Below are 12140 nucleotides of genomic sequence, written 5' to 3' on the forward strand. Positions count from 1 at the left end.
GCAGTGTGCGCCATGCCAAAAGGCGGCAGATGGGAGAGCAGTTGTTTCCTCAAACAATAACCTTTTCTTTTTCCAGACATAGTTCAAGGTCTTTTTTGTTTCAATTTGAAAAAACTTAAAATGCAACAGAAATTAAAAAAACAAGACAAACACACTTTTGTCAAAAATAGGTTTAGTTTTTCTTGTAATATGTTGTTTATATACAACTATAACATGCTATCAGTACTGTTAGTTTTCAGCTGTTGAGAGGAAGCGCTAAAATATAGCACCTAACTATTGTAAGCATTGTTTTTGGTTTTTCTTAAAGAGCACCTTTTTCAAAGCTGCAACTCTCTACTATTAAAACATCAGAATCTTTTCTCTGCACAGGTGGTCAATGCATGCCAAGAATTTATCAGATGCACTCAGCTGCTTTATGTTTTTTTCTTTTCTTACAACTTCCCTTTTTATATTTATCTCAGCTCTGATTCTCACACTTTCAGTATACCTTCAGGGGTCTGTAAACCCTGAAAACAGTCTGAGGAGATACCACTGACCTGACAATAACCTCGTCTATTTTGAGAGATTCAGCTGAACAGTCCGATATGTTGGGTAAAGTGTTAATAAAAAAAACATTTTCCTGGGTTTTAATATTCATTTGTTATGCTGCTACACATGAACAGCATATTTAAGCAAAGTTCCACCCTAATACATGATTCAGCTACTAATTAAGCTCCTTTTTATTGATGCAAACTAGATAAATTACCATAACAGGTCTGCTGTTTTTTTTTTTACTTAGGTAGTGGACGCGTACTTCCTGTGCTGAGTCTCCTGAACGCTGATACTATTGTGTTAGGAAGAAAGGAAACCAGTGGCTGCCACTCCTTCAATAACAGGTTTAGTAAGAACAATAATGGGACAACAAACTGGGTTATCCTACTGGTAAAGCCTTTTTCTGGCCAATGGCAGACTTTGCTTTTAAAACACAAGTTATGGTCACTTCACATGAACTTTACCACACATAGGCTAAATATTAGAAAAGATTAAACAAACAAATGAAAGCAAATGGTTGACAGGAAGCTGAGAAGTTCACAGACTTGGGGCTGAGGGGCAACAAATACCGAACCACCAGCAGGATGGAGTGTCTAAAGCAAAATTGTGTGGATAGAGGGCAGAGTGTTTGAATGCTTATAGATAATAAACATACAATGAGAGAAAGGTTTTTTCACAGAGCAAACATTTTGCCAATTTGTTTGTTGATAGGACAAGCTGCCTTGAGCCTCATGCTGTTGTGACATCATTTCCTGTTATGACATAGAGCTCTAAACTGAGCTTGCGTATATATGCTCTCAGTGCCTCGTTGCAACCACAAACAGCTTGCAAAGCATTCTGAATCACACTCAGCTAATCACAGGGTTGTAGAAAGAGGGGCGGCAGTCAAGACTTCCTTTACCGATTTATCAACAAAATTTCCTCTCCACGTTTTGCACACTGCGCGTTAAAAGCATCACGAAAGAAGTCAGAGGTAAAACAAACAAAGAAACAAAAAAAATCAGTTGGTAAAAACATGGGTGGGTAAAATAAATAAGATAAAAATGCAATTAAACTGTAAACGGATAACAAAATTGTAATTAATTATCTTGTCTAACAGAAAACTTATTTTGTAAACCAACTTAAATGCAAAACACATCACTAGCTGTCCTGAAAAAAAATTGATGTGCTTTTTCTGGTCATATTTTAACTTTTTTGTCATCTGTCTTTTGGTCTTTAATCAGTCTTAATCTGTATGGAATCCGATTTGAGGATGAGGATTATACAACAGCACGAGAAGAATGAAAGCCTGAGATTAGAAAGAGTCTGGAAACAGTCAGAAAACTGTGGGGCTATGGAAAAACTCAGGACAAGAGCTGTGCTGAACAGTAAGGTGTGTGTATATTCACATGTGTTCAGTGTGTGCTTTAGAGGGTGAAACCCAGTTTCCGGACGCCTTCACCACACCTCAGGGTGTGGTGAAGGCAGAAGGATGTTAATCTAACGTGACTCTTCTTTACCAAGTACGGTAGGTAGTTGTTGCATTAAAACCTCAAAAGATTAGTTTATGGATTACCGAATTCAGATTAAATCTTAATTCAGGCTGCTTGACTAGCACTCAAAAGCTAACCCCAAAATGTTGATTGCATGACTCGGAGGAGGGCAGACGCTTAGGACTTCTTACCACAGGATGAGTAGAAAATTGTACAGAAGCCAAAGAACACTGACTCAGACCAAACAAGCTGCGGATATGTAGTCAGGCAACACACAAACCCTTATTGGATGATTCTCTTATCTCTATAGTACAATCGGCATAATCTGTGACTAACGTTAACTCACTTGGGAATGACAACCTTAAGCACATGTGCAATGAAGACACTCTTAATGGCTTTTGATTTCATTACACGTAAAATGCTTCAGATCTACTAAAAATTACAGATAAACAGGGACAATAAAAAAACTGTTTTGATTTATTAAGAAAAAAAGCTATCCAGGTTTAAGGAGCAATTAATTTTCACAGGTCCAGTTTGGGTTGGAAAACGTTCGCTCCATAAGTGAAATGATCACTTGTATTTTCCCAGATTATACTCATTTGATATTAAATTTTAAATCGTTCAGCCTGTCAAAAAAGAGACATGTGAGTGAGTAAATACTTTTTTAGCATTTAGGTTACATAAACTATGTCAACTTATGACAAGTCACATGAATTCTGTCAGCTTGCATTTGTAGGACTAAGGTACTTTTTATGTTATAAAAACCCACCCACATCAAATCTGGGTTTTTACGCTGGTTAGTATAGAACCCTTTCATGTTATTAAGAAATAAAAATGCCTTCCAATGCAGCATATGGTTTTATCCTCATCATGACATTAGCTTAATGCTGAGCTTCATGGTGGTAAACACCACTCAAATCATTCCATTTGAAAGAAGTAAGCTAACAAGCTGCCACATGACTTCAATTTCCACATGAAGAGGTTTCTGGTCCCAGATGGCTTCGGAGCTCTAGATTTGTAATGGGAGTCAGAAGTACAAAGTGTCCATTAAAGTGAACTTGTGTTCAGCCCAAACCAAAAATAAAAGAGAAGAGAGCAGCAAGAGAGCGCTAGCATCACAGGGAGGTGATGTTTCTATTTTTAGCAAGTAGTAAAGAAATGTAAGTAATGGAGTTCCTATCCAAAGTCCATATAATTTCACACTTACTCTCACAATCAAGGCCACCCTCACCACATTTTTTGTTGAATTTTCTTTCACCACATTAACATGTTCTGGCATTTTATAAGATCCACGTAATTAAAAGGAAGCCCCTTCAAAAACCATGAATTACCAAGTCACCCCACAGCAAATCAAAGCAAGCTCTCACAGGATGTTCAACAGCTCTCTCTTTCTTTAGAGGAAGGTTTTGGAATAAGATTCTCAGAAACAGCACAGTCTCCAGTGTGCTGTTTCTGAGAATTTTCTTTAAGTTCAATATGCTTAAAGAACATATTGGTTCAAAGTATTTGTGCTCTTGAAAATTTTATGTCACAACCACAAACTAAGACGTATCATATTACATTCAAATTTTATGTGATAGACGAACACAAAGAGTTCCAAAACTACATCCTAAGCTTTGAACATCTCACAGTGCATTGTTAAATTGTTCTCTGCAAACTGAAAAGAGGATGGCAGTCCATTTAAACTGACTGGTAAAAATCAAGAATGAGGCTTGTGGTAACTCTGGAGGAGCACAGTGGTATAAGTGATGTACACCCCAGATCTTCCCTTTATGGATTACTGGCTAGTAGAAACCTGTAAGAAGCAAATTTTTCAGTTTGTAACAAGCAATGTAGAGTAAATATATAAAACAACGTGCTCTGAACAGGTATAAACTCTCCCCCACTGTAAAAAATGGCAGTTGAGGAGTCATGCTACTGGGGTGTTTAATTGTTTGGAAGAAAAATGGTTATCCTAGAACAGGATTTTTTTTTAAAAATCTTAAAATATTTAAAACTCACGCCAATATCTTATTAAACAAAACTAAAACCATTATATGTTGCATAAAAAGCGTTACAGTTTGCTCTTGTCTCTATTTTTATGATGCTTGAGAACTGCGCAATAAATATTTAGTGTAAAAGTAACACTACCATCAGCCTTCTTCAGACAAAACAATCAAAGCCTCTCCTGAGCAGATATGTTTCTTCTTAGTGACGGTGTGACAGTGAAGACCTGTTTGCCTTACCCCTGGGTTCCTCAAAGTACTTTCTCATACAGTCTGTTGACTCACAACAAAGCAGAACAAACTGTACATGAACTTAAATAATTTCCCTGCTGGGATGAATAAAGTAATTATATTCTATTAATCTTCTTTCTACAAAAACTGAAGCAAACTGTGCTACAATAGGAAATAGAAGTTGATATTTAAAAATGCAATTATAATACTCTGTTGGATCAATGACATAAAATACTACTTCTGGGAATTTTTAGAGACAAACACAGTACAGGGGATGTGGAGTCTTCCTGTACTGTTTATACATAGAAAATAGAAAGAACACATGAACTATGCAGACATCCAGAGCAAGGCAACTTGGGAATGGCACAGGACTCAGAATAACTGTGTTCCCAAGGGGGTTTCTGTCCAGCCTGATGCTCTATTCTTATTTTCCCAATGCTTTTTGACTTAAATAGCTAAAAAAAACAAAAATTCCCCAGTAATAATACCTACATTCAAGCACCAAAACCTTTTTTTTTTTACATTAGCAAAGGGGAAAAAACATGCTGGAGGCAGAGGAAGTTGGGTTACCCCACCTTGCATCTGACCCAACCTTAAAGCAGTTTCCAGTTGAAGAAAATGAAGGTGGGGAAGTCTATTTATAATAACAGAAAGGTTAAGATGTTTGATTATAGTGGGCCAATCAGGGAAAGCATTGCCTTCTGGAGCAGCAGGACGCTTGGAAAGTGTGGTATGAAGAGGACAGAAATGTCAAGGGAACAGTAATCATAAACACACAAAACCACCGGACCCTGTTGGGAAAGCCACATTCTCATAACTGGATCTTCTTACTGGCATGAATGCAGTCATAACATAAGCATTGAGACCATAAGAAAAAACTTTTATCCAATTAATACAAGAAGTACACAATGTGCTTTATTTGCAACATACGTACATCACAGCTTGTTTTTTTGAAGCTGCTTTTTTATTTACAGACAAACTGTTCTCTTCAGACCTGATTTATCATTCAAATTTTCAGTAAATCACAAAATAAGAAATAAAGTTCATATTCTATGTGCATAAGATATCAAAGTGGAATAACAGTGCAACTTTTACACACGGGAAAAATAATTCAATAAATCCCAGAGCGAACAATGTAAGCTACCCAACTACAGTCTTTAACTACTTGAGTTAAAGGCCAATCATAAATGACAAACTGTTTTGTGAGTTTGGATAGAATTTATGTTTAAAAGAACAAAAGTAGACATCTGAAGTACTTGCAAAGGAAACAGCCGTAAACAGGACGGAATGTGTAGCTTCCTTAACAACAGAAGGAGATTGAGTGTTTGGAGCAAAAACTAAGTCAAAGTGGCATGTAAAAAAGAGACAAAGTGACCTGACATGATCATAACATGAATGGGAAATTCCAAGATAACCAAATATAGCCTTTACAGAAATGCCAAAGAATGCTCGGTCTACAACTATTATCCCATGGAGCTATCACTCATTTCTTAAGAGATGGTGACAACTCACACTCTAAAACAGTGTGACATCAACAACCCCAGTGATAAGTAGCTCGAAATAGCTATATGTAATGGAAACCAAAGAATCACAGGACAAATTTACTCCGTTCTGTACAAGGCAGGCCAATTTACTGCAATGCAGAACAACCAGTAAGCATGGCTAGCTGAATTCTAAGTAGGGAACACAGCAGATATGTAAAAAAAGTTGCTCTGATCAGATAAGGTCAAAATGTGGTAGTTTTAGCATACATTCAAAACACTATGTGCAGCAGAAAATAAACACTATGTACCGCTTCAAACACATCATTCACACTCTGAAACTTGGTAGTGACATCCTGATCTGGAGCTGTTTATCTGAAATAGGGAGATGGAATCTGGCCGGAGTTGGTGGGAAAATGGATCATAGAACTAAATACAAAGAAATCCTGGAAGACTTGTTAGAGGCTGCAAAAATCAGCTTTCTGCAGGACAATGACCAGTAGCAAACAGGCAAAGCCACAGTTGGATGGTTCAGACCAAAGCACCTTCACATCTAAGAGGGGTCAAAAGACTGGTCAAAAGTTCACTGGTAAATCAAGTTGAGAATTTGAAACTTGAAATTTGATGGTTGACTGGTGTTCTCCATCCAATCTCATTGGCACTGAACAAATTTGCAAAGAAGAATGTTTAAAGATTTGGGAACTGGTTAGAGACATTCCCAAAAGATCTGCACCAACTGCAATAAAAGCTGGTTTTGGAATCCAAATCCACAACATAATTTTCTGATTTCTCTGAGCAGAAAACAGCTTCATATTTTCTCTCATTTCACACTTATGCAAAACTTTGTATCAGAAAATACACTAAAGGTTGTGATTGCAATGTGACAAAATGTGAAAAATTCCAAGGGGTATAAAGGCTTTTGCAAAGCACCATGAATTTTGATGACTCTGAAAGACCCTTGCCTGCTTTGAGCTGGCATGTCTTCCTGTTGGCAAGCACAAAGTCTGCTTTCAGCAAACTGACCCAATAAAGAAAAAGTGCAATTTCACAGCAGAGACTTTAGTCAGCAGAAATCATGACAAAATTTAAGCCTGATATACTGTTCAACACTCCCAGTACAAATGTGTTGCTCAATTAATTTTTATGCTGACACCGGAAAAACATATTTTTAGTAAAATGATGAATAATGAAGATATTGCCTAGCAACAAGCAGTATTGACAGATCAGAGTTGGTAAAATGTTCATTTTTATCTGGAGTAACACACATGCAGATTTAACTTAGAGAAGATAAGTAGGTGTGAGTTTGACTGTTTGTCTCTAACAGGAAGTCGTGTAATAGCCCGTGTGGTCCAGCATATGCAAATAATTATTTTCCAGTGAGTAGAAAAGTCCCAAGTCCTTTTTAAAACATCTGAAGAGTCCAGACTAAAATTCTAACATTTTTGAGCCACAAAGCAAGAATAATGCCTGTTTTTATAGTTGGCTTAAAGCATCACCATTTGGTGCATTTTGGGAGACTGGTACATTTGTAGCCCTTTGACGTCCATCATAAAGCCTCCATTCAAGCAGAGAAAAAGGCTATTGTTGCCTTCCTTGTGAAATAATATTATCACATGTGAATACAATGTATGCTACTGACTGAAAGCTTTTGGCCGAACCAGAAAAGGAAGAAGAAAAAAAACTATCCATTCCTACTGACTCGTTATTAGTTAACTTATTTATAGCTTAATTAAAATGCACTTCTGGTTCTTGCTTCCACAGCTGCTCTATGTGCTTAAATGCTTTTACACAAAGTCAGAGAGTAAAGCTGACTTTGACTAAGAGTAATGAAAATTCAATCATAGATTCTAGCTTGGAAAAAAAGTTTGATAAAGAGACTAATATTGCCAGAGGCTTATTCACAAGCAAAAATAAGATCACATGCTCTGCCTCGGATGTGACTTCAGCTGGTAAAAGAGCGGTTTGTCAGATCATTGTCTAACAACAAAGTTTTATACTTCTTGAAGTCACACAGCTCTATTCCAACTCAAAGCTAAAGGTTTTCAGGAGATTTTAAGAAGAAAGAAAACAAAACTTTGAATCCTTAACTGCTTTATTGTTGTTGTTGTCCACGACTGAAGAGATATTCAGTGTACAAGTGACTCACAAGCACTAGCACTTTTCTCCCTAAACAGTTCTGACCCAACGAGACATGGACTTCACCAGAGCCCTGTTGGTGTGCTGTAGAATCTGGCACCAAGATGTTAGCAGCAGATCTTTTAAGTCCAGCAAGTTGTGACGTGAGGCAGTCATGGATCGGATTTGTTCATCCAGCCCATCTCACATATACTTGACTGGATTAAGATTTGCGGAATCTGGAGGCCAAGTAAACGGCTAAAACTTCTAGTTTCTGAACCTTTTTTTATTTTTTTGCTTTGAGGCAGAATGCATTGATCTATTGAAATAGACCACTGCGTATATGCCACTAGACATCAACAGTAGCTAGTTCATTGCAGGTGACACCTCAAAATACCAAACTGATAAGGCATCTTATGGCAAATTTGTGCCAAAGTCCAACACATATTTCATCTGTGACACTTAGAAACAACCTTGCCAAGTTCCGATCCACACATCATGTGGATCCCTGATGCTGGCTTCATTTGTGAAAAGTAACATCTGTACAGAACATGGCTGGCTTAACTGGTTGAAGAGTTTCTGTACGCTTGAAAATAACCATGTGGTATTGTGATGCCAGTAAGTCAAATTCATTTAAAATCTTAAAACAGTTTCACTTTATTAAGTTGGCAAATAAGTTCATAGCTAACAAACTGCATGACTGAATTTATGCTGAGAATGGTTCAAATCTGGGGGGTTTGAAATTTGATCAGAGTGTGACATTGTGTTACAAACAATCTTTGTCACTCTGTTTTTGCGGAAACATGACTGAGTGATCTCTCTAAGCAGCAAACTATCTTTGACCATTTATCTCCGGTAACCTTGTCAACAAGAATTTAGACAGTTACGAGAACGTAAACGGCTCATGAACACTGAATTTAAAGGCCTTGTACCTTGGAAAACGTTCATCCTTGTAAGTATTTATTTGTTTGGAATACACTTAGACTTGTTTTTTCTTTATTTGATCAAATGTAGAGCAGTAACTTCGTGTATAGCATTAAGATTGGCTAGCAATGTATTTTTCTTTCTGTTTTAGTTACAGAAACGTTTTGAGTGTAGCATTGAAGCTGCAGTATGTAACTTTAATTTTTTTTTAAAATATGGTTTTTACACATTTGTTAAAACTGTCACAATGTCGTGTCAGTATGGGACAGATAATCTGTGAAAAATGAATTCTGCTCCCGTGCCTTCTCCCAGTCAATGACAGTAATACACCACCAACCAATCAAAGCGAGGAGGAGGATCTTAGTACTGTCAATCACGCATGTGTACACACTGCTCATATCTTCCCACTTGGTCTCTGCTGCCATAGCTCCTTCCCAATAGCAGAGCCTGCCAGCATGGTCACCCATGAAGGTGTATAAATGAAGGCGTATAAACAGTTTTCCTGGAATGGAAAGTTGTTTCTCTGCCATTAGTACATTGAGTAACATCTGCATGACCGTGACTCACAGAGCTAAGACCTTCTACCTGGCTCAGTGGCTCTGACTGGTTGTTTTTGACCAGGAACTGTGCATTTCTGCTGATGGCAACAGAAGCACTGGGAGGAAGTGTAAGAGCTTGAGATTTTATTTATTTATGTTACATAATATCGGTCTCATACTTTCCTGTCATCATAGTAGCAGGAAAGTACTTTAACAAATATGTAAAAGTCAATTTTTTTTAGTTGAAGTTACATACTGCAGCTTTAAGATGCATATTACTGGTTACTGGTTATTTAAGAAAGTTGCTATCTAATGTGGCAAATTAGGGGGAAAAATTACATTTACTCCAAGATAAAACTCTGCCTTGATAAAAGCAATGTTTGGAACCTTCAGAGCCTTATAGAAGAGAGGTGAAATGTCTTTAGAAACTAAAAATGGAAAGCGGAGTTGCCTTAAACACTTATAATTGACTGTAAAAGACAACAGGCATGTGATGGTAAAGGAAAGCTGCATCCTGGTGGAGACCCTTCACCCAGACTGTAGCCTCCCCCACCCCACATTTAACACTCTGAGATGGCCTGCTTTACCCTTTCAAAGAAGACCACACATGGCATGTGACACACTCACCAGTCACTGGCCTACTTCTGATTGCTGGAGAATCTGTCTCTGTAATCCTTCTTATTCAAAGGCCTAAAAGCATGTTTACTTTTGGTATTTAATCCATGTGAAGATGTGAAGTTATGCTTCCTGATTTCACAATACTCAGAACAGTGCGTATTGACTGAGTTTTGAGAATAACGTGCCAGCATACGGCCTACACATTTACCTTCTTTCCTCACCACAGTGAACTCGGTGTTTTGACCCGCTGGAAAGCCCAAAGACAGTGTTGCAGAATCAGAAATTCCCCTAGAGAAGACCTTATTCATAGCTTCTACCGCAGAGAGAAAATTACGATATCCGTCTACACTTAAATTCAATAGTAACAGTTTATAGAAAAAAACCCCATTTCTAATAGATTACATTGGCAGGGGCTATACACGTGTGATCAGTCGCTGCATTCTCTCCAAACTGATTTATTTAGTTGTTGGGAAATAACTGAGCAAAAATGACAGGTCCATATTAGGAAATTAGTCTCTTGAGCTCTCAAACGGCGCTTCTAGCTCCAACAATTTCAAAACTCACAACGTGCAAACATCCACCGTCGCCACTGCTTACCTTTAGGAGTGACTTTTCCTCTGCTCGTCTGTACCTACAGGAAGAAACTAAATCCTCTATTCTCATTCTCTCCCTCGCTGTCAAAGGGGAGCCGCCACACAGATGTTGTCGCAGAGATAAAAGCTTCCCCCCCCCTCCGGTTCTGTGTGCGGACAAGCTTCGCTGAAATCGATGCAGGTCAAAGGGACCGAGTCACCCTGCTCCCCTGCCAAACTCTGAACAAGCCGCGAGGCGAAGCGCGAGCTGGATGCAGCTGTCTGACAAAACGGCTGAACGGCGACAGCGGCGCGAGGGGCGTGTCTCGCGGACCCGAGAATGGAGCTCTGAGCGTGGGTTTCGTGTTTGCTTTGCAGGAACTGACCCGAGCCGCGGTAGGTTGTGACTTGTGCATTCGACACAAAAAAAGGAGAAAAAGACAACAAAACAGAAAGAAGTTGAATTGAAATTGCATCAGTTTGCCTGTTGTTTGTTTCTTCTCCAACCAATTTAATACTAATGGGAAATATTTACATACTTGTTTTTGTGACATTTAAACATATGCTGTTATGTTGAAATGCATAACTTTCAACGTGCAATATGTTCTATGTCTACATAGAATATAGAACGTTTTCAATGTTCTATGTTAAACACATATATGTTTTAAAGTTTTACTTAAAAATAAATGAAATAATGAATTATCTTCCCCAGAGGAAGTTATTTGTCGCCATCTGCTGGTCAAACAGTAGTGATACATGTTGTGTTGACAACATTCACCATAATTCAAGAATGAGAAATTGTGTTGATGTCAACATAATTCAAACAGTAATTCATTATACAACTGTTCCTTTTCTACTGGATGACCTGGATTATTTGAACATTTAACAAATAATTTGTACTTGCTTCTTAAATCATCATTTTGCCAGTGCAGACTGGATTTGGGTTTTGGCATTTGTTTTGCATTGGAAGTGACTTTTTTTTTTTACAATGAAAATGCTTTATACTGAAAGGAACATGTTTTGTAAAAAAAAAAAGAAAGAAAGAAAGAAAGAAAGAACCACTTATGTGTTTGTTTTGTTTTCGACAATCCTGAAGCTATAAAAATTTAAATAAATCCACGTGGTAATATACAATTCTGGTGTTAAGAGGGTGTAAATGTGCTATGTTATCATGGCAATATAAAACAATATTCCAATAAGCCAAGAAAATATTTTACATTCATATAAATCATTTTAATTTTTAAAAATATGCATTTCTTTAAAAATGTATCTTCTTTATTACAAAATGTTAAACCAATAATGGTATTTTACAAAATGTTCCCTGACCTGGGAACGCTTTGGGAAGTCTGGCCCTCCCTACTTAGGCCACTAGCTCTGTGACCAACTCCCCAATGGATGGATGGCTGATAAAGTCACTGGACCTTTGTGACTTACTGTAAAATCAGAATGAAAGTCAAACACAGTGTTGATTAAAAGACAAACCTTTTATGTTTTATCTGGCATTTTCCATCGTAATATTTTATTTTGTTAGCAAAAAGTTCATCTTAAAAAATTGCCACAAACCATGGAGAGGAAACAGCCAATGTGGAAAAATGAACTTTGATCAGAAGAAAACAGAACAGAACCTTTTGACCTGATGGAAAATCAACACTGCAGATCACCCTAAACACAC

The 12140-nt window shown here is 37.6% G+C and overlaps 1 protein-coding gene across 1 annotated transcript in view; it reads right to left on the minus strand.

The window, feature by feature from the left end:
* The window catches only part of LOC102221597 (USP6 N-terminal-like protein), a 25866-nt gene extending 14985 nt beyond the window's left edge, over positions 1-10881 (minus strand). The window contains exon 1 of the mRNA XM_005808854.2: positions 10494-10881. The gene's annotated coding sequence lies outside the window, so the exon portion shown is untranslated. The remainder of the gene's footprint in view (positions 1-10493) is intronic.
* Between the last annotated feature and the right edge of the window lie 1259 nt (positions 10882-12140).

The sequence above is a fragment of the Xiphophorus maculatus genome, chromosome 2 (genome assembly GCF_002775205.1).
Source record: "Xiphophorus maculatus strain JP 163 A chromosome 2, X_maculatus-5.0-male, whole genome shotgun sequence".
Lineage (NCBI taxonomy): Eukaryota > Metazoa > Chordata > Actinopteri > Cyprinodontiformes > Poeciliidae > Xiphophorus > Xiphophorus maculatus.